Below are 22,500 nucleotides of genomic sequence, written 5' to 3' on the forward strand. Positions count from 1 at the left end.
GGGCGACATCGCTGTAGTTATAAATTGTCAGGTTGTGCAGTTTTATGGCTGTTGTAAAGTCGATTTTAGAATACTGGAAAAGGCTTGGCCTGGAAAAGAACTCCTTGGACGATATGGTTGTATCTGATGTTGTTGTCCACTTGTTAACTGGAGGATTTCTTTATTGCTGTTCTTATCCCTGGATTAAAAAAAGGTTACGGCAGCATTTGCAGCTACTGGAAGAGATTACAAAGAAATAAATCCCTCGGTCGCAGTGGTTTTTGTTGTTGGTGGCTGTTTAGGTATTAATTAAGATGGTTCTTGATTGTCGTTGGTGTCCCTGAGCAGGAGGAATATTATGCAAGAATGAAGTTTTTGACCAACGAACCAAGAAGTCCCGAAAATAACTTTAAGACTGCCTAGAAATAAGCTTCTTCTTGATCATTGTTGTTTGGTGGTCAGGAGGAGGGGTCCTTGATTACTGCTGTTGTTCCCGGATTGGTAAGGGCGGGAGGGCGACCGTGTGGTCTTCCAGTCATAAACTGGACAATTGCGTTCCTTCCCTGTCTCTTCAAGATGGTTGTTTGGTCTTCGACTCCCATAAGAGGCTCCCAGAATTGCATTGGTCGATGTTTATCAGGCATAACAAATAACCAGAGAGGAAGGTAAATTGCTCAGGAATGCGGGAGGGAAAAGACAATTCTGGATTTCCAGTCAGACCTGCAGGAGGTAAACGGTGAAATCAGAAACTGGAATTGTTTCAGATGAATCTGGTTTTTTAAATAAGGTTCTGTATATTTCTCGTTAATATTCAGTCCTCAAGAAATCTTTGGGATAAGAGCAGTGTTTTCACCTTGAGATTCCATTGATAGAGAGAGAGAGAGAGAGAGAGAGAGAGAGAGAGAGAGAGAGAGAGAGAGAGAGAGAGAGAGAGAGAGAGCTGCTTATAATTTTAAATCACCTTCGGTACTTCTGGTCTTGAGTATCGTGATACCCGCTTAGCATAAAAAGAAAATTAATCCTTATACGCATTTGGCTCGTGTCTTCGTCGCCGAAGGGCGCCACATAATCCAGTACGATAGCAGATAAGGTTGTTCTACATCTCACATAATTCTTGAAGGAGGGTTTTTGGGGGTATCGGTAGATTAGACGAGATGTTATGGCTGGGTCGATCAAAGATAAGATTATGGAAGATTAGTTTGATGTGCTGTTATTTTCTTCTAAATGCGTTAAGGCTCTCGCGTCGCTGGATAAATATTATAACTGTAATTATTTATATATATATATATATATATATATATATATATATATATATATATATATATATATATATATATATATATATATATATATATATCAAGCGCGTATGGTCTCATGAGGATAAGTGTAATTTATAACATAAGAATATGCTTGCGACTGTCATTACCATTATTGTCTGTAGATATAAATTCTACATTCTTTACAATTTATTATTGATGGTATTACTGTTAGCGATTGTTACTCTCATTATCACTTCTGTTGATGTCGTTGGCATTTCCAACTGATTTTTAAACCGTCTGTTGTTTGGGGTTTCATCGCTTATCGCGAGGCGAAGATGGCGTCGCCGCTGTAATAAATCTGATTAAGGTGATTGATTTATTGCGTGGAATGTCAAGCCGCGTGTCGGTTCAAGCCATGTTGAGAGACTTTACGACACTATGAAAGCTTTTGCTCTCTCTCTCTCTCTCTCTCTCTCTCTCTCTCTCTCTCTCTCTCTCTCTCTCTGGCCCTCGTGTCGCGATTATGGAACTCGCGTTCGATTAAGAACCCGGGCGAGGAAAGATCTCATCTAGAGAGAGAGAGAGAGAGAGAGAGAGAGAGAGAGAGAGAGAGAGAGAGAGAGAGAGAGAGAAAAAACAGGCGTGAGTGACTGCCGCTCCGAAAAAAACAGGAGGGGCCCATACGAGATCTGTCTACCTAACTTATGCTCTCTCTCTCTCTCTCTCTCTCTCTCTCTCTCTCTCCTCTCTCTCCAGTATACTCGAAGCGAACCAATAAACTCATAATGTGCGTTCCCTTTCCTCAAGGGCGCGTGTTAGCGCTGATCCCAGGAGATAAGCCTTATCGAGGCCAAGAAAGCCCTTGTCTCCGAGATAAGGGCTTAAGGCGTCTGACACTTAATCCGCGGGGAGATAAGAGAGAGTGGGCGCCTCGTAACGCGGCCCTTTTTTTTTTTTTTTTTATTGATAACGCCTGTCGTATTTAGGGAGCCATTGTTATTTTTCTATTTTTTATATTTTATTTTCTTTAATGGAGATTCTGGTTGGGTTCTTCTTGGTTTTGAAATATTTTTTAAAGAAATTTTTAGTATTTTGTGTAATACTTTTAAAATAATTTTCAAGGTTATCTTGTACAATTATTTTAATCTTGTTTCATTGTGCAGCTGCGAGGTTTTCCTCCTGCTACACCTTTCAAACCTACCTCCTTCCGATTTCCTTTCCAGCGCTGAATGACCTCAGAGGTCCGAGTGCTTGGCCTCTGGCCTAAATTCTATATTCAATTCAGTTCCTAAAACAAAATCCCCAAAATTTCACAATTCCTCTGTACTGAATTCTCTCATCGCCTTCTGACAGATTCTGTTATATTAACCAATCCTTTACATAAAATCTTCTTTCCCAATCTTCACAGACCCTACGTATCCCCCATCTTACCCAATCTTCCTATCGCTCTCCCCCTCTCCTTTAGCCTTTCATTCCTTTTACTGTCCCTCCACTCATATTATCTTTCTTCCAACTTGCTATCCACCTTCTCCTAATAATTGTTTCATAGTGCATCTGCGAGGTTTTCCTCTGGTTACACCTTTCAAACCTATCTACTCTCAATTTCCTTTCCAGCGCTGAATGACCTCCTAGGTCTCAGCGCTTGGCCTTTGGCCTAAACTCTATATTCCATTCCATTCCTTCCCATTTAGTCTACCTATCTCCTTCTCAGTCATCCTGAAACCTCTTCCTTCTGAATCTTCCTAGGCTGCATTCCTATCCTTTCCCATTTCCAATCCTCCTAACTCCCTATTCCTTGCGAATCTTCCTAACCTCTCAACCTTCCCAATCTTTTTGGTCACATTTGCCTTCCCCCCCTCCCCTCCGCCTACCAACTCTTCCTGGCTCTCCCCCTCCCCCTTCCCTTCCTCTGTCATCATCATTAACCCATATCAGATTCGGCGAATTTTGTCCCAGAGCTAATAGAGTCAGTCTGTCGAGTCAAGCTTATACTTTTGGTAACAGCAGTTAGCAGTCTTTTATTTATTTTTTTGTTTTGTTTTGTTTAGGATGAACCTATCTTGGTAATAATAATAATAATAATAATAATAATAATAATAATAATAAACTATTATTATTATTATTGTTATTATAGAAACAAATCCACATATTTAAAGAAAAATCTGTAAATATACATAACTGTGGATTTGTTTCTCCATTAATATTATTATTATTTATAAACGAGTCGTTGATCTTTCCATATGAATTAAATATATTCATCAGTTTTGAAACAGACAACATACATGTAAAATAAACGAGAGAGAGAGAGAGACTATGTATAACATGCATGCATAACATTTAGCGACAAAGAAAGGCAGTTGTGGCCCTATTTGCACCATGAAGGGCTTCATCTGCTTCTTCTTCTTCTCCTTCAGCGGAGGAGAAGGGTAACTTAACCATCTCTTCTTGGTCTCAGATTACCTCCCGAAAAGCAAGAGGTTCTCCTCATTACTTCACAGGTTTGTTCCTCCCTAATAGGACCTGGTAGGAAGGCGAGGGGGGGAAAGGGTGTGGGAGGGGTGGGGTGGAGGGCTATAGGTGTGATTTTGTGTTTTAGATATGAAGATAATTCTGCTGAAGGGAAAGGAAAGATGTACAGGTCTGGCCGCAAGCGGATGACTCGCATCTCAAACTGTTGGATAAAAACTTGAAATTTCTTATTCTGGGTCTTAGTTTTTAATCCCTGCCACTGTCGTTTTCGATTAGCTCGCTGTGCATGCTGTACAAAGTCTGTCGTTATTTTCACCGTCTTCTGCATTCAGAACTCGTCTTTTATGAGGTTAAATATCGAACAGTTTTCTATAAACTTTCTTCTAGCAGTGGCCAAATTATGGAGTGATCATTCTACTTATGTAGCTGAATCGTTGGAACTGCAGTAGAAAATTCATTTTTATTCAGCAGGCTTACTCGAGTCTCGTTTCGTAGCTTTAACTCTTTTATCTTTCCTATTTCTCTTATTTAGTTTATTTTTTACTTCTGAATTTCTTTTTCCGTTCTTGGCTGCTTTCCCAGTTGAACTTGCAGCATCCTGATTATCCAGCTGGGGTTGCCGATTGCCTCAATATTATCCACTGTTTTTTACTTAGTTTCATGAGAAAGTTTGACTGCTCAATTATTATATTTCACCCACTTTTAAGGCACTTTTTACGTACGAGGCCAGAGAAAAAAGTCCCACCAACCAAAGCATCTTGTTCACGAATTGGTTACTGATGACTATATTTAAGTCTTTCGCAATCTTTAAATACTCAGTGTTTTATTTTCTCTCCCAACCTAAACATTTCATATTCTTTAATTTCACATTCATATGCAACAAACCAGTAAGGCACCGACCTCCTGTCTTCAGACGGATGTAATTAGTAGGTCTGTGTGAGAGATAGTAACCGCAAAAGTTGCAAATCTTCTTGACCTCAAGACAAGACGAGAGAAGCCATCGAATAACGCCTTGCGGTACACCAGCGCCTGTGTTGAACCGCTCCCTCTCCCTCACTTCTGTTGATCTTGGGTGTGTTGTGGAGGTGTTGGGGGCAGCAAGCCTCTCTCTCTCTCTCTCTCTCTCTCTCTCTCTCTCTCTCTCTCTCTCTCTGCAGTTGCTGTTGCTCATGAATATGTTGAGGTGTTGGGGGACGGGAGGAACGAAGGGAGCGCAACTAGGAAGGAAGGGGAGAGGGAATCTGAGAACTGAGGAGGAGTACTTCTGTGTGAAGAATATAAAGTAGAAGGGGTTCAGTTACCTTATCTCTGCATATGTCGCTTGGTTAACCCATTCCTCCCCCCCTCCCCCTATATCCAACACCGTCCCCAGGATCTGCTGCCCTTCCCTCCACACAACCTGACCGTTTTGTCGTCTGGTGATATTCCTCTGCCATTTACATCTTGACATCCCAGTCACACGCGGGCGTAATGTCAGTGCCTGTTTCCCTGGGCCTTTACGGTCCTTTTATAGGGTCCCCCTGCATCCTAATGGGTGCTAATGTCCATTACCGGATGTCCTACCTTAATAGCGAGAGATAATTAACGTTTCTTTACAAAGATGGGTTATAACACATCGGACTTTCTAAAAGAGAAATCGGAGATACGTTTTCTTTTTTGGTTTTCTTTGCATACTGTTATGTCATTGTTATTCTTCAGCCTGCTGGTGTAAACCTTAGTGACCTGAATGAGACTCGCCAGTCTTCAATTTAAATAAGATGCAACCATCGCTTGTAGTATTTTAGAATTTCGCATTCACAATCTCAGACTAAGTAAGTTGCAATCTCCTCTTAATAATATTTTTAAGAAGTCTGAACACTTAAGCGTTCTTTCTCTATTTACAATCCACTGTTGTTTTTTTTTTTCTTGAGCTAACTTATAACTGCAAAGTTCTCTCATTATTGTGATGCGTATTCATAATCTTGAACAAGAGAAACTGCATAGTATACCAGTTCTATTTTTCATGCTCACAAGTACCCACTGTATGACCTATCAATTTTATTTTTTTTTCTTATCTCAACTTTTTCTTAATTCTGCGATTTCAAAATCAGGTGATGGAAGCGATTACTTACAATCCCAAATAAGTCTGTCCCATTAACGTTTGACTCCTTCAGGCTTTCTGTGACGTCACCAGGGAAGCCAAACCCCCTACAGTCAAGTGTCGACAAATGGACACCTGTCGTGACCGCACTTAATATTTGGGGAGATTTTGTGGTGAATAAAAGGTGAAGAAGTACAAGGGACGTCCTGGGAAGCTCCCTCAACAAAGGGGACGCTCTTGAAGCACCCTAAATGCTCTCTCATGCCCAGACTTCGGGCACTGAAGTCTTTGAATGGAAGGCCTAAACGTCATTTTCATTTCTTCCCACAAAAAGGACCAGAACCGTAAGATTTCTCTCATTATCGGGTTTCATAGGCATCTGGTGGACAATGATGGTCAGTCGAAGTGTTTTTAAGGCTTCCGGTTGGCAGTGAAAGCCTGCAGTTGACTGAATTTGGATGTCCGTTTATTTTCAAATGCCCAGTTTCAAACCCGAAAGTATGTTGAAATCACTATATTAATGTCCAGATGACAGTCTGAAAACCAGAGGAAACGCAGAGGTCCAAGCGATAGTTTGAAACACCAGTAGCAAACAGAGTTCCAGTCGATAGTTTGAAACCAAGACAGTACAATCACGTCCATATATTTTGAAATTTACAATATGCTGAAGTTCATATGATAGTCTGAAACTCTGACCAGACGATAATCTGAACCCTGACGATATACTGAAGTCAAGATGACAATTTGAAACTCAGGCAATAAATCAAAGTCTACGTGACTGTTTGAAGCCCTAATAATAAGCAGAAGTCCAGATGACAATTTGAAACCCAGACCATACAACTAAGTCCAGAAAATAATCTGAAACCCTGATAATATGACAATTTAGAACTCAGACAATAAATCAATGTCCACGTGCTTGAAACCCCAGTAGTGTACTGAAGTCCAGATGACAGTCTGAAGCCCAAATAATTAATCCCAAGTCCAACTGTCTCCTGAAATCCTCCCACGCCCAAAACCTTCACTTCCACCTCGAAGCAAGGAGAGGCTGACACAAGCATTCACCTCGACCTCAGGGTGAGACAGTCATGAGTTTTCTTCACTCAAGCCAAAGTAAAACCCCCTCCCCCTCCCTCCCTCCCTCCAAGTCTGGCAGGCCCCGTGGGTGAAGTTGTCCAAACGTCCGCCCGCTTCTCGGGGTGAAACTGTCACAAGCATTTGCCCCTCTCGCCAACCCCCCCGCCCCACCCTTCCAAATACTTCAAACCCCTCCCTCACATACCCCAACCCGAACCAGGGGAGTACAGCCATCAAAAGCATCACATCAAGACATAACTCTCGAGACACTTATGATGCGAAATATGCTCAGCCACTGGACATTATAACGAGACCCCCTTTTCTCTCGGCCATTAAGCATTCCGTGGAGAATCCGTCGCGGGGAATAACGCGGCATAATCAGCGACGCTTAATGAGACTATTAAGTGCATTAATAGCAGGAGGGAGGGAGGGAAGGTCTTCATTTGATAATTAAGAGAGCGCGGTCATGTCTCCGGTAGCCAAGAGCAGTCGGAGTTTGCAAGGAAGCACCTGAGAATCAGTGATGGAGAGGGTGGACGGACACACGGAGTGACGCTGAAGGGAGAAAGAAACAGTCTGTTAAAGCTTTGCTTTCCCGTTGAAGTTTTGGTGTGCGACAAACATACGCATGTGTATATATTTATTATATATAATATATACATATATACACATGGAGAACCATTACATCATCCACCGTTCATCTTTTCATCCACACGCATCCACCAACCTCAAACCAAGCCATCCGTTGCGCCAAACGATGTCACATCCAAGTAACCTAAACCCGTCGATCCAGTAAATTTCAATTTTCGGCGCCCCTTAAAAATTTAAGGTAAAATCCCTTAATCACGGCGATGGTCTCCGGTGTTCCATTTAGGGAATTAAATGGGATCATTGCAGCCCATTTACTTAATCAGAACAACACTCTCAGGAGATTAAGGGCTGGAAGGGGAGAGAGAGGGGGGGGGAGGGAGGGGGGGACACCCGCGCTACCTGTGCGACTCAGGTGTGTGCTGGGAAGGGTTTCTTTTCCTTCTTTTTCGCACAGGAGCTTCACGTAACCCTATCCCGCCTCGGCATATTTAATATCGTTATCGCCTGCCAGCCACCTGTCGAAGTGGTTTTAAGTGGTGCGAGAGAGAGAGAGAGAGAGAGAGAGAGAGAGAGAGAGAGAGAGAGAGAGAGAGAGAGAGAAGATTTTGATCAAAGTCGTCAGACATTTTAAGAGGCTATAACAAGATGAAGATATTTTTATAATAATTACAAGGCAGACGAATTACAAAATCGTAGATGGACATAATATATAAGCAAACGATAAAATAAAATACGATAATATTTTTACAAATTAAGGCAACGAGGACGCTTCCTTCCTTTCAAAAGATTACTTTGGAATTAACTAATACGACAATTCCTACTGAAATGAAAATGATAACCTTCGATGTTATGGACCACCTTCCAGGAAGGAATTCGGCTTCGTTCAGGTAGGTGGCGAATTCAAAGCAGATAACGGTCGTCACGATTACCTTTTATTTCTGCCCTCGGCCCCCCCGGGGGGTAAACACAGGGACTCAGAGATACCGAAGAAAAAACCATAAGAGATAAGAGCATTCTTGACAAAACATCCAACGCTGATAGTCAAGTATTTTGTTTTTGGTGGTTTGTATTTTAGGTAGATTTTTCCGTTTTAATAAGATACGTTTCGATTTTTTATGATATTTTTAAACCAGAGTCGTGTACGCACAAGAACAATCTCTCTCACACACACACACACACACACACACACACACACATATATATATATATATATATATATATATATATATATATATATATATATATACATATATTTGTATATTTGTATGTATATATATATATATATATATATATATATGTATTTAGATATACATATATTTGTATGTTTGTATGTATATATATGTGTATGTATGCATGTATGTATGTATGTATGTATGTATGTATGTATTTACATACATATATATATATATATATATATATATATATATATATATATATATATATATATATACATATATATATGTTAACGTCATATCGTTTGCCTAACAGAGGTGGCTCTTAAGAAAATGGCACATATTAAGACATTTAAGACGAAGAAAATGCTGTTCCTTCTACACTAAACAGGAACATAAGACAATTTCTTAAAAACGAAAGATTTTTTAATGTAAGATAATAATATATGAAAACAATAAATGGAGAAATATACTTGGTTGTTACGGGAAAACTAAGATTGGATTTTCTGTAATCCATTTACAAGCAGGCTTAAATAGAGATCAATACTAATATAGGAACCCCAAAATGGCAACATCACTAAGAAAATCATGCCTGTTTAAGCATTTCAGATTCACTGAATATCATATTTTGTTTCCTTCGAATGAACAGTGATTCATTCATAATAAATAATATAGGAACGTTCAATAAAAGACACAAAAATGAACATAGCTATTATCTCCCTTGCCCAGCGACTCCCAGAAACCGACTCCATTAAAATGCCACGTCGTACGACAATTCCGCCATTTCTTCTGTTATGGAACTTTTATTTCCGCTGTTATTTCTGCATCGATATTCTCCCTGACCATTTCTCGACGCGTCATTCTCGTAAATACATGAATATTCAATGGTTGTAGGAATACCCTCTCGAAGTGTGATGTATTTTGGGGTCCAGCTTCCAAGCGGTTCCGAAGGAACAAGGTAAACAAGGGCATATCTGGGAGAGGAGAATTCATTAGCATAAAGTCAGACTCTCCTCTATCTCTCTCTCTCTCTCTCTCTCTCTCTCTCTCCTCTACTGTCGATTAGTTCCGTAGACAGTGTATAAATTAATCCTTGCACCACACTCTTCATAGTCGATTACCTATAGACAGTGTACATCCAGCCTCTCTCTCTCTCTCTCTCTCTCTCTCTCTCTCTCTCTCTCTCTCTCTCTCTCTCTCTCTCTCTCTGTCGATTACCTATACAAATTAATCCTTGGACCACACTTTCATAGTGTACATCCAACCTCTCTCTCTCTCTCTGGCGTGTTTTTGTCGTTGTTGCTGATGACCAGGCAGCCAGTTCCAAAGTTACAGGTGTGGGTTGACCACAGAGCCCCTATAGCCACAGGTAACACTTGACCACCTGATAAATTATTATTCATACTGATCCTTAGCGGGTTCTGGAAAATATTCTGGTGTATTGTATTGGGAAAACATACGAGCCTACGACTCCGCTTTAAAAGGCTGGTCAAAATTATCCAAGCACACTTTGCTGGGAAAACTATAAGAACGCATAATTTTCTCTTGAAGGCATGGGAAATAGTGGAACGATGAATTACTTGTGGTATATTTTGAAAGTGTAGGCGAATGACCCGGTTGCGAGTGAAAAATTTTTTTATGTTGTTTGTTTTGTAGATAGAGTTTCAACGATCGGATCACTCTAGCTACGAATCCCAAGTTGTTTAGAGAAATTAGCATGACGTTGTCCCACGATCAGCGATTGCAGTCACATGTGCGACATTGAATTTCCCTATCTGCACGCTCACATACGTTTCCACTGCATAAATTACTTCAAATACTGCAAAAAAAAAAAAAAAAACTTTAACAATAGTGCCCTAAAATGAAAAACTACAGTATCTGCAAAATTTTCGAAATTGAGATATGCCACCTGTTGGGCTCGTGAAACACTAATACACAAGTTACTGCAGTTTCAGAATTATTCTTCAATGCTTTATTTAGGGGTCCTACTTGCAGTATCTGCAAAATCAGTAGTAAGGCAAAGGAAAACTGCAGTATCTGCCATTTTTCTGTTTTGTATTTTTGTAGATACCGCAGTCCATTTTACGGCAGAATACCAATATATAAGCTTTACGACAAGACTAATATAATAAGCCTTGACTGTTATGAAGCTGGTAAATAATAACTAGTTCTCAAGAAGACATATATTTGATATTTTCGAAAATTTAACGATCTCTTTATTCGTGTCTGACTGAAGCCGACTCTTTATTTTACGCTATGAGTGTGTTCACAATTGACGAAATCATCCACCACTTGAAATTAGGAGACGATGGACACGGGATGCATGAACTGAAATGTAGAATATGCGTTTATGTACTGTATACACATTCACTCAAACACATGCGTACATACATATATACTACATACATACATTATTTATTTTTACGCATATATATATATATATATATATATATATATATATATATATATATATATATATCTGCAGACAGTCGTAGGCTCAAGTAACTGTTGAACTTGTACTTTCTCGTACAGACACACACACACACACACACACACATGCACGTACACTCACAAAAAATGCTAAAAATCGTGGCGCAGCCGAAGGCCAAGGTCGACCTCCAAGTTCAAAGTGATGGCGAGAGTTTTAAAAGCCTCTCGAGTTTTTGCATCCGAAGAAGAAGCACTTGACAGGCGACTCTGACTCTCTTTGGTCAGTGAACTGCTTTTTGCTGTCCGATGCGAACCGGTCCGAATTTGGTAATTGCCACTTGAGAGAGGAACAAACCCTGAACTGAACCTGTTTGAATACAGTCCTGCCTGCTGGCGCTGACGGAGGACTGTCGCGAGTTCTAACTTCTATATCATTATCATTATTGCCAAGTTCAAACTGATGGTTGGAGAGAGAGAGAGAGAGAGAGAGAGAGAGAGAGAGAGAGAGAGAGAGAGAGAGAGAGAGACTGTCTAACAATGAAAGTGCGCGCCAAAGCCTCACAGAATGTATGGTAATCATGAGAGAGAGAGAGAGAGAGAGAGAGAGAGAGAGATTGTTTTCGAGAGAGAAAGTATGAGAGAATGGATAAGATTGTTTTCGTTAGTGAAAGTATGCGCCAATGGATAAAGAGGTAATCGAGAGAGAGAGAGAGAGAGAGAGAGAGAGAGAGACTGGAATAGCTTGTCTGAGCAACTATCAAAAAGTGTGCTTGAAGGCATAAATTGTATGGGTAATCAAAAGAGAGAGAGAGAAAATTACTGATTGCCTATAAACAATCCCCAATCCAGACGTGAAAGCTGCGAGGAATTATTTTGATTGGAAACGTCCTTCAAACAGAACAAAATCAATTCCCAGAGCCAGAGTTCCTGATTAACAGTGAAACTGAAATTGTCCATCACTGACAGCGGGAACACGAGACGTTTGATAATACACAAAGCGCCTATAAGTTATTCAGTCGCTAAAAAATAAAGCATAGGTTAAAAGAATATCTTTCATGGGCCTGTTAGATCTTATATATATATATATATATATATTTTATATATATATATATATATATATATATATATATATATTTTACAAATTGTTTCCCGTATTTTTCCTTTTTTTAAAACGAATTGACTCTTACAATAAGAACTGCTACTCTAGTTGAAGCGTGTATTATTAGTTATAATGAATACAATGGTCCATAAGAAGAACAAAACTATTACAATGAATTTATATTACATAATATTCCACGGCAATACATTGATTTACTGTCATTTATATTTCGAATATCAACTCGCAACTCGGACAAATGATTATCAAATAAGAACACAATTTATTTTCAAGGCCACTGCAAAATTGTCACTTATTTTTAGCACAATTCCGGGGACGTTCTGTAGATGGAAATGAGACCGGATGAAGGAAGGTCTATGTACAGTGTCGAGAAAATTACAGTATCTGGGTGCCCAAACTGTTGTCTCAATTCGCTTGGGAATAATCATTTTTCAGACCACCAATTTGCAATTGCGTCGTTAGGACAAAGGAGGGGGAGGAGAGGTGATAGTCTTCATGCGTGGTTATGAGTACAAACCCACACATACACAAATACACACAAACACAATATACTGTAAATATATATATATATATATATATATATATATATATATATATATATATATATATATATATATATATATGTGTGTGTGTGTGTGTGTGTAATTGCAATAGCCACAATGACCTCTTAACTTCTCGATTTTTCGCTGTTTTGGATACGCTTGTCACTACAAAGCCTTAAGATCCAAGTGCAAGCAATATAAAGAAATTATGATGTCGACCTGACCACTAGATTCTACACACACACACACACACACACACACACACACATATATATATATATATATATATATATATATATATAGAGAGAGAGAGAGAGAGAGAGAGAGAGAGAGAGAGAGAGAGAGAGAGAGAGAGAGAGAGAGAGAGAGAGAGAGAGAGAGAGAGAGAGAGAGAGAGAGGGGGGGAGAGAGAGTTCATCCCTCAGACGTTCTGAATACTTTTCTAATAACATGTAGTAAATTTTGGCGTCACGTTTCTCAATAACAGAAAACAAATTTCTGATTGCTTTTTTAACAACATGAGAGAAGATTTCACACTAACATATTTCTGATTACCCAAAAATTGAAGCCCTTCACATCATCTGTAAACACAGAATAGAAAATCGACCATTGCCTGGCAATAACATAAACCAATTTCCCCGTCTGTTTCTCGAAAACACGGGGGCCAGTCTCTTGGTATTGTTTCCTAATGACAAGGAAAGGGGCCATTTTTTGCAAATTGGTACCGAACGAGAGGTACCCGAAATCATGTCCGTTCTCCGGCGACGACGGCGTAATCAGCCGCCATCAATAACGGAATTACAACTTGGCCTCTCAAATGACGGGTGGGCGCAGCCTTAGACACTGATCGGGTATCACATGGTCAGGTCCATTACGACCCTTAATAGAAGGTTAAGAGCAAATTTCTGTGTAATTTGTAGCAATATGAGTGGTGATGGTCGGGTTGAATTGCTTTAATTTGTTATATTATATATATATATATATATATATATATATATATATATATATATATATATATATATATATATATATATATATATATATATATATATATATATATATATACTGTACATATTTTTACTAAGAATGTTTTTGTTTTTTGAAGAACGTTGTTTACATACTTAGATAGCTTGTTGGCATAATCTACTGTTATCTGTGACCCCATATTGCTTTCTTGTATATGTTATTTTCTTAACTTTGTTCAGTACCCTGAAGATGACTTTGGAATAAAAGTTGAAAGTCTTGGTACCATTTCCTTTTATTTTCACGTGAGGACTTGTTATATATATAGTTTGTTCAGCCAGATTTGCGTCCTCACCGAATTCTCTCTCTCTCTCTCTCTCTCTCTCTCTCTCTCTCTCTCTCTCTCTCTCTCTGAATAAAAATAAAAATGCATCTTCCACTGCTTGAGCTAACTCATGGTTGTTATGCGCGATTAGCTATTCATGTTTCATAACGCGACGGTAATGAACCACCACTCCTTACGGCAAGAAAAAGAATGAGCGCAAGAACGAACAAGCACTCTCATCTACTGAAGGCTACTTCATGAGATATCACTTAGAACTGACAGTTGTGATTATTATTATTAAAAATAATTATTGTTATTTTTAATGTTAAAACTTTGAAATCGGGTAGTACGGTGAAATCGTAAACTCAAAGGCCGTAGAGTTTTTGCGAGTGATCTAATTCGCTTCCAGGGTATTTGACGAAACTCTGGAGACAACTGATGCCAAACAGCGACGGTCACTGACGAATCTCAATGGAAGGGGTCAAGTGAGGGGAGGGGAGGGGGAGGGGCATGAATGATGGACACAAAGAAGCCACCAAAACCACTTTGCGTTCTCAACCGAGCGAATGCTCTCCCCTAATTATTATTGCTCCACCTAACTCGCATCACCAGCACTTCTCCCATTCTATCCGAATCGTTCCGCTTCTCTGCGAGACACACAAGAAGCAACGTCAATAATCTTTTCGCCGAATACAACCACAGACACCTGACGACCCACTCTGCGTGGCTCCCGAGAGACTCTCAAGCACCCCAAGTGCACTAACAAGCCCTTGCAACATCTGCAGATTGCCAAATCGAGAATATCATTATGCTAATGAAGGCAAGAGCTATACCCGAGTTTCCTCGGCTGGCGCTGTTGGTATGCCACACACACACACACACACGCACACACACACTTTATTGTGGAATGGATAAAATCAACGTGGGGGGAATGAGTCCAATTATGCGTGATTTATTTATCCTTTTGTTAATACATGCCTCTGTTCAAGAAAAAAGTACTGGTAGCTCATTCACGAGCTGATTTAGATTAAGCTGTCCTTGTGCCAGCATGGGTCCATGCCAAAAAGGGGCCCGTAAGTGTGGTAAGGTACTAAAGAGGATAAGAGGCTTAGTGTGGACATTTGCACTCCGACCAACCAACAGAGACAGCTAGCAGATAGTAACTCTTACAAGTATTGTCACCATTGTAATTCTTATGTATATTATGTTTAATGAGACTTGAAACATATATGAAGTAATTTTCGAAAGTCTGAAAATTTTTTAAAAAAATGTATTTTGGATTAGAAACAAAGAAGAAATTATTTTTTTAGACTAAAAAATAAATGTGAATCCTAACCATTACTTTTTAGTGATCGATAAAGCCTCTATTTACCTCTACCATACATAAAAGAATAAAGAAAATCTAACAATACGCTCATTCATATTTTGAGAAAAAAAAAAAAATAAAAAGCTTGGGCCCGTGAGAGATGACCGTGTGACCTTTCAGATGTTTATGTGTGAACGAAAATTAGTTCCAGCACCTCCGAAAGCCCAAGTCCGGTCTAGCGGAATTATAGGCATTGTGAGATAAATTAGCCGAAAGCGTGATCTGGAAGATTATAAGATCTGAAGCAGAGGGTTGATAAAAGACCTAGAAATGAGGCAAAAAGGTAGAGGTATTATTGTTAGAACTGAAGCAAAGGGTCGATAGAAGACTTTGAAATGAAGCAAAAAGGTTGAGATATTATTGTTAGAACTGAAGCAGAGGGTTGATAGAAGACTTTGAAAATGAGGCAAAAAGGTTTAGAGATATTATTGAACTGAAGAACTGAAGACAAATTAAGGGTCGATATTAAGAACTTACAAATGAGGCAAAATAAGGTAGAGATATTATTGTTAGAACTGAAGCAAAGGGTAGATAGAAGACTTAGAAATGAGACAAAAAGGTAGAGATATTATTGTTAGAACTGAAGCAAAGGGTCGATAGAAGACTCAGAAATAAGGCAAAAAGGTAGAGATATTATTATTAGAACTGAAGCAAAGGATAGACAGAAGTCAGAAAAATTATTATTAAAAATGAGGCAAAGGTAGATAGAAGACTTACAAATGGGCCAGAAAGGTAGAGATATTATTGTTAGAAATGAAGCAAAGGGTAGATAGAAGACTCAGAAATAAGGCAAAACTCAGAGATATCATTGTTATAAGTGAGGCCAAGGGCAGATAGAAGACTGAGAAATAAAGCAAAACGGTTGAGATAGAAGAAATAAGGCAAAGGGTAGAGGTAAGACTTACAAATGAGGCAAAAAGGTAGAGAAATTATTATTAGAAAATAAGGCCAAGGACAGAAAGAAGGCTTAGAAATGAGGCAAAAAGGTAGCAAGATTATTATTCGACATGAGGTGAATGGTAGAAGACCTAAAAAATGAGGCAAAGGGCAGACAGAAGACTTAGAAATGAGGCAAAGGGTAGAGAGAAGACCTAGAAATGAGGCAAAAGGCAGACAGAAGACTCAGAAATGAGGCAAAGGGCAGACAGAAGACTCAGAAATGAGGCAAAGGGCAGACAGAAGACTTAGAAATGAGGCAAAGGGCAGACAGAAGACTTAGAAATGAGGCAAAGGCAAAAGACTTAGGGCAAAGGGTAGAAGACTTAGAGGCAAAGGGTGAGGACTTAAAATGAGGCAAAGGGCAGGCAGAAGATTAAGAAGTGAGGCAAAAGGGTCGAAAGAAGAACACTGCAAATGAGACAAAGAGGAGAAAGGAGATTTGTATGAATTACGAGAAAGATTGCTGTTTGCTGTACAGAACAATAAATGAATATGTTGAGGAAAGGAAAGTGGCACAGAAATAAATATCGTTAATTACAAAATATGGAAAAAATATAAGATATAGCAAAAAAACACACACAATAAAAAGAGAAAAATATGGTGTACAAAATCATAGCAATATTTTTCGTTAAGCAAAAAACAAAAAGATACAAAGACGTGAAAAAATCCTTTAGAAAACATTTCAGAGAAATCTTGTTAAAAGTAAAACAAAAATTAAATGCCGTGAAAATAAGAATTCGCACGTACATCAACACTTATTCCCAGAATTAATTGGCGAAAGAAAGCAATATTTAAACGTCAGGCGGCCACGAAATAAAAGACAGAAAAAAAAGTAAACCTGGAAAGAAATGATTAATAATCGTGCTGGAAAGGTCAGGTGAAAGCTGGTCTCTCTGGAAAATTGTGCAACACCGGGCCATCACAAAACTTGTGCAAGAGTGGGCCATCAGTGACGACTTGCTCGGATTCAAGTTGCTGATCACTGGGATTTTTTTATTTTATACATACTTAAATATATATATATATATATATATATATATATATATATATATATATATATATATATATATATATATATATATATATATATATATATATATATAGTTGTCTTGTCATCTTTCCGCATCTGCACCCACAGCGTAGTCTGTAATACACTGTTCTTTGAACTCATATATGAATTCATTAGCTGAGGTTAAGCACACATAGGCTCATTAACCGAGGGAGTCATTAACTACCGGAGTTGGTTCCCTACCCAACAGAACTGTTGTTGTTTTTGTTGTTATTGTTGTTACTGTTGTGACCTGGAGGAGCGCAGCTAACCTAAGGGAAGTATATTATATAACATGAATCCCACAGAGAAAATTAAACCTTAAATCCATGAAGTAAGATTGAGAAGGTTGCAGAGAATAGTTTCGCAAATAGAAAATCTAAATAATCTGGATAAGAATGCAAGCTCAGAGCTTAAAGCAAACGAGAGAGAGAGAGAGAGAGAGAGAGAGAGAGAGAGAGAGAGAGAGAGAGAGAGAGAGAGAGAGAGAGAGAGAAATTTTCCATTTCTGGAACTTTTCTCCATACCCACCTCTCCGAAGGTGAGCGTTCGCACACACAAAAGGACAAACGAGAGAGAGAGAGAGAGAGAGAGAGAGAGAGAGAGAGAGAGAGAGAGAGAGAGAGAGAGAGAGAGTACGGACGACGCATGCATAACAAAAGGTATAAAGCAAGCACTAATGACCCGGAGTACCACTCTGAAAGAAACCCGAAGAAGTCGGTGATGATACATTTCGCTAGAGAGTGCCAGCGGGGGCAGATGGCTCCAGCATTCTCACGGTCTCACCAGACAGGTTTCTTCCTGCTCCTTCAGTAAGTGAAAGTTGGGGATGAAGCGGCGGAAAAAGAAAAATAAAACACTCCTCTTTGTTGAGCTGCTACTACTACTACTACTACTACCACCCTCTATTGGTGAACATCCCAAATTGCCACCTTTGCAGGTGCGGCTTCTGATAATGCAGCCTAAACCGAGAGCTCTATAATAAACAAGAGTATTAGCTGCAGTTTCTGACAGTTCACACAAAGTGCTTTTACACACACAAGCTAGGTGCGGTTTCTGACAATGCAGCCTAAACCGAGAGCTCTGTAATAAACAAGAGCATTAGCTGCAGTTTCTGACAGTTCACACAAAATAATTTTACACAGGCTAGCTAGGTGCGGCGCAGCCTAAACCGATAGCTTTACTTAAATAAACAAAAGTGTTAGCTGCAGTTTCTGGTAGTTCACACAAAGAAGACCTTATAGCTTCTTCATGGTAGCACTTTCTAACGAACAAACCAGTTACTACCCTTGGCTGTAGGCATGATTTCTGACCATTCATCCAAAGCCAGATTTTATTATGAAACCTGATCTTGCAGTTATTTTAAAAGATCGCACAGCATAGAAGTTTTACACACACACTATCCTACCGTCCTCATGGTGGCCCCTGTAAGGAACAAAGCAAACTGTTGCCTCCTTGTGGAAAGTAGCTCTCAAACCAGGAGCTTCAACAAACCAAACCAAAATGTTACTTTTCAACGCAGTTATGTTAACGAACCGTATAAAACGGGAAATTTATAAGAAACAAACCAAGCTATTCACTTTCGCAGGTCTAACGAACCTTCCACATTTTGTTATCGAATCAGACCATATCAAGAAAACGAAAACCTTTACAAACACCGTATCAACACCATCCCACCCCCCACCTCTCATGAATCCAGGTATCTTCCAGATGAGAAAAGCCTTTATCACATCCTTTGTGATCCTGCATACTCAATGTGAAAGGGAATCCTTGAGGTATACATACCCGCGCACACAGCACACGCATAGGCATTACATTGACTTGTCCATAAGATTAAGTGGCGTCACAGCACCTAAACAAGAGATTAGTCCGCGGAAAACATTTAACCTGATGAAACGCCATTTTTCAAATGTGCAACAAAATTTCTTTACTAAAACGCAATTTTTTTTTTTTACATAGGGGAAAGTGGCCATATACAATGACTGATTACCGAAGAAATAATTGTGATCCACACCTGACCTGACTGACTACTTCCAACGTTTATCATGTCATCGTTACTTTTGTGTACATTTTAATAGGAGCAATATAACGTACACTCCTTACATACTTATTTTAAACACTCCAGACAGCGATGCTTCTATATTTAATTGTGGAAATGTCACCTGAAAGCTATGTTTGTGGGATCACATTTTACGTGTAATTTAACCACTCTGGACATTGGAAGCTTCAGAAATAATTACGGAAGAGAACTTCGAGCTGTGTAACTTCCCTTTTTAATGCCCTGGTTATAAATGTGTCAGAGATAATTAGCAAAATGTAATTTCAAAAATAGAAGAGTTTTCTCTCTCTGCGAAGTTATCGTACCTTTACTCCAAAATGTTTCCAATTTTGCGGAAAAAACTGTAACTTCTACAGATAAACTTCTCGCCGAGTAAGGTTAATGTACCCTTCATCGTTAGCGTTTAAAAATACAATTATGGAAATGTAATTTGAAAAAAAAAAAAATGAACCTTCTCTTCTTGTGGGGTTAATGTATGCTTAATGACAGACTTGAGAATGGCCACTCGAACACTGTCGAAATCTAAATTACTTTCGAATGTGTGGTATGTGAGGCCAGTAGTGGCTCACACGCACGCACGCACGCAGGCATGCACGCACTCAGAAAATGAACCTTAATGACGCCCCTAACGAGGCTGGTCATTTAGAGAGAACGCAAGTGGGTCTTTTTTTTTTTTTTTTTTTTTGCTGTTAAGTCTTTATGCTTGGTCATGCAAGTTGCAGAGACCCTTGCCAGCAAATTATACGATCATCTCAGTCATATATTTTCCTTGACTATAAATGTTAAGAATTTACAAAGGGATATGAAGGCATCAACTTAAGTCTTGCTCGTTGCATTTAATGATCAACAGGAAAACCCGTGAAGTAAAATATTAAGGGAATATTGTTCTATTTAAATATTTTCCTCTTGTATTATCAGATAATTCGCAAATATAAAACGCTACGAAAATGCTTTTATATTCATTCTGCTGGAGTTACGGTTTTTTTTTACATGAAAACATAACGGAGCGATAATACTCACGTGGTGAGGAAAAATAAATCTACTGAATTAACTGATGACATAATGAATGGGACTGAAAATTTTCTCTTTAATATTAAGCCACGATTATCTCTTCACTTGCGGAGTTCTTTTTTTAATTATTTATTTATTTATTTATACAATTAATTCCTTTTTTACTTATAAGCTTACTTCCCGATCGGATTCAAGAGGCCTTTGTGTTTTAATATATATATATATATATATATATATATATATATATATATATATATATATATATATATATATATATATATATATACATATATATATATATACAGTATATATATAACATATATATAATCTTTTTCTCAAAATTCAAAGAAACGACATAAAATCTACAACTTAAAAAATTTGGGTAAATTACATATGAAAACAAAAAAACAATATTATGATCAAATACACACACATATAAATAAATGGAAAAGAAAGAATGTCCGATAAATATTGCTCCTTGAATTACCTGTACAAAGCGAAAGACCTTGCTTATATGCTTCCGGGTGGAACGGGTAACCCGTGTACGAAATGACGTATGCGCCTACGTAAGAGAGAGGTCGTGAGCATGCCTATGTATATGTGTACATAGGAGAGGCGTCAGGTGTTTGTTCGAGGCTGTCGGGATGAGGCCGTGGGAATCTATAACCATATCTCTCTCTCTCTCTCTCTCTCTCTCTCTCTCTCTCTCTCTCTCTAGACCTTTTCCCTCCCACATATCATTCTGTATAGTTTCTCTCGTTAACAAAGCCTTGATATATTCATGAAAATATTCACAGTATCCATACCAACTATTTATGACAATTTTATATGATTCTGTCTTGATAATATGCCAGTGTCAAATGTTAGCACTTTTCCAGAGAAGCGAATAACGGCAGCGAAGAAAGATGCAAATGAGCTTTGCAGGTTGCTATCAGTATCACTCATCATTAGGTGACAAAACAAAACCGGACCCATAACCGTTCCTTGCGGAACACCCGATATGACCTGAGCTGGTTTGGACTGTCTCTCCATTAGCTGATAGTGGGATCGACTGATCTGAGAGGAAATTTGTGTTGCTAATCTTCTTGGAGAGAGAGAGAGAGAGAGAGAGAGAGAGAGAGAGAGAGAGAGAGAGAGAGAGAGAGAGAGAGAGAGAGAGAGTCTTACGTAATTACAAATAAGATTGCCAGGTATTGCGCCGATTTCAATTGCTAATCCAGCCTTTGTTCTTGAACAGTCACAAGCGGATATTCCTTTGCAACTTTTGTGTGCTTTCAAGGTTGACCTCTTGCGATAAGAGCTTTTATTTCTTTTATGTTCACGCTCTTCTGCCAACACACTTTTTACACCTCTCTCTCTCTCTCTCTCTCTCTCTTCCAGTTCAATGTGGCTCAAGGTATTCAATTCAATATTCTGAAATGATGTAATAGCTTTTAATAAACTTTGCAGATAATGAACAATCTCCTCTCTCTCTCTCTCTCTCTCTCTCTCTCTCTCTCTCTCTCTCTCTCTCTCTCTCTCTCTCTATTCTAATTCGATGTGGTTCATGGTATTCAATTCAATATTCAGAACTTATGTTTTAATAAACTTGGCAAATAATGACTGGTTTTAACAGGGGAGAGTCTTGGAGAGGAATCTACAATTAGTCTCTCTCTCTCTCTCTCTCTCTCTCTCTCTCTCTCTCTCTCTCTCTCTCTCTCTCTCTCTCTCAATCCAGTCCCGGTCCCGAATCCATCAATCTTCTTTCCCAAAAGAACTGCGTTAGAATCCTACTGACTTGTGACCTTTTGAAGGGACTGGTGGATCCTGTAACTGGTGAATCACCGCCCTTGAGACCTTCAGAGCCAAGTGATTTAAACGCACCGCTGACTGGCGACGCGTTTCGGGCCACGAGAAACACCGAAAGACACGAGAGAGAGAGAGAGAGAGAGAGAGAGAGAGAGAGAGAGAGACCATCTGTAGATTCCTCGTTGAGGCTTTCCCCCGTGTAAAATCAGTCATTATTTGCCTAGTTTATTAAGAGCAATTATGTAAGTTCTGAATATTGAATTGAATACCGTGACCCACATCGAAATA

At 38.9% G+C, this 22,500-nt stretch overlaps 1 protein-coding gene and 1 long non-coding RNA gene across 2 annotated transcripts in view; one reads left to right on the forward strand and one right to left on the reverse strand.

Annotated features, from left to right (window-relative positions):
• LOC136830208 (uncharacterized) overlaps positions 1–22,500 on the reverse strand; it is a 344,962-nt gene that overhangs the window by 227,909 nt on the left and 94,553 nt on the right. The gene's annotated exons all lie outside the window — the stretch shown is intronic.
• LOC136830204 (meteorin-like protein) overlaps positions 1–22,500 on the forward strand; it is a 137,477-nt gene that overhangs the window by 112,802 nt on the left and 2,175 nt on the right. The gene's annotated exons all lie outside the window — the stretch shown is intronic.

This window comes from Macrobrachium rosenbergii, chromosome 46 (assembly GCF_040412425.1).
Source record: "Macrobrachium rosenbergii isolate ZJJX-2024 chromosome 46, ASM4041242v1, whole genome shotgun sequence".
NCBI classification, from domain to species: domain Eukaryota; kingdom Metazoa; phylum Arthropoda; class Malacostraca; order Decapoda; family Palaemonidae; genus Macrobrachium; species Macrobrachium rosenbergii.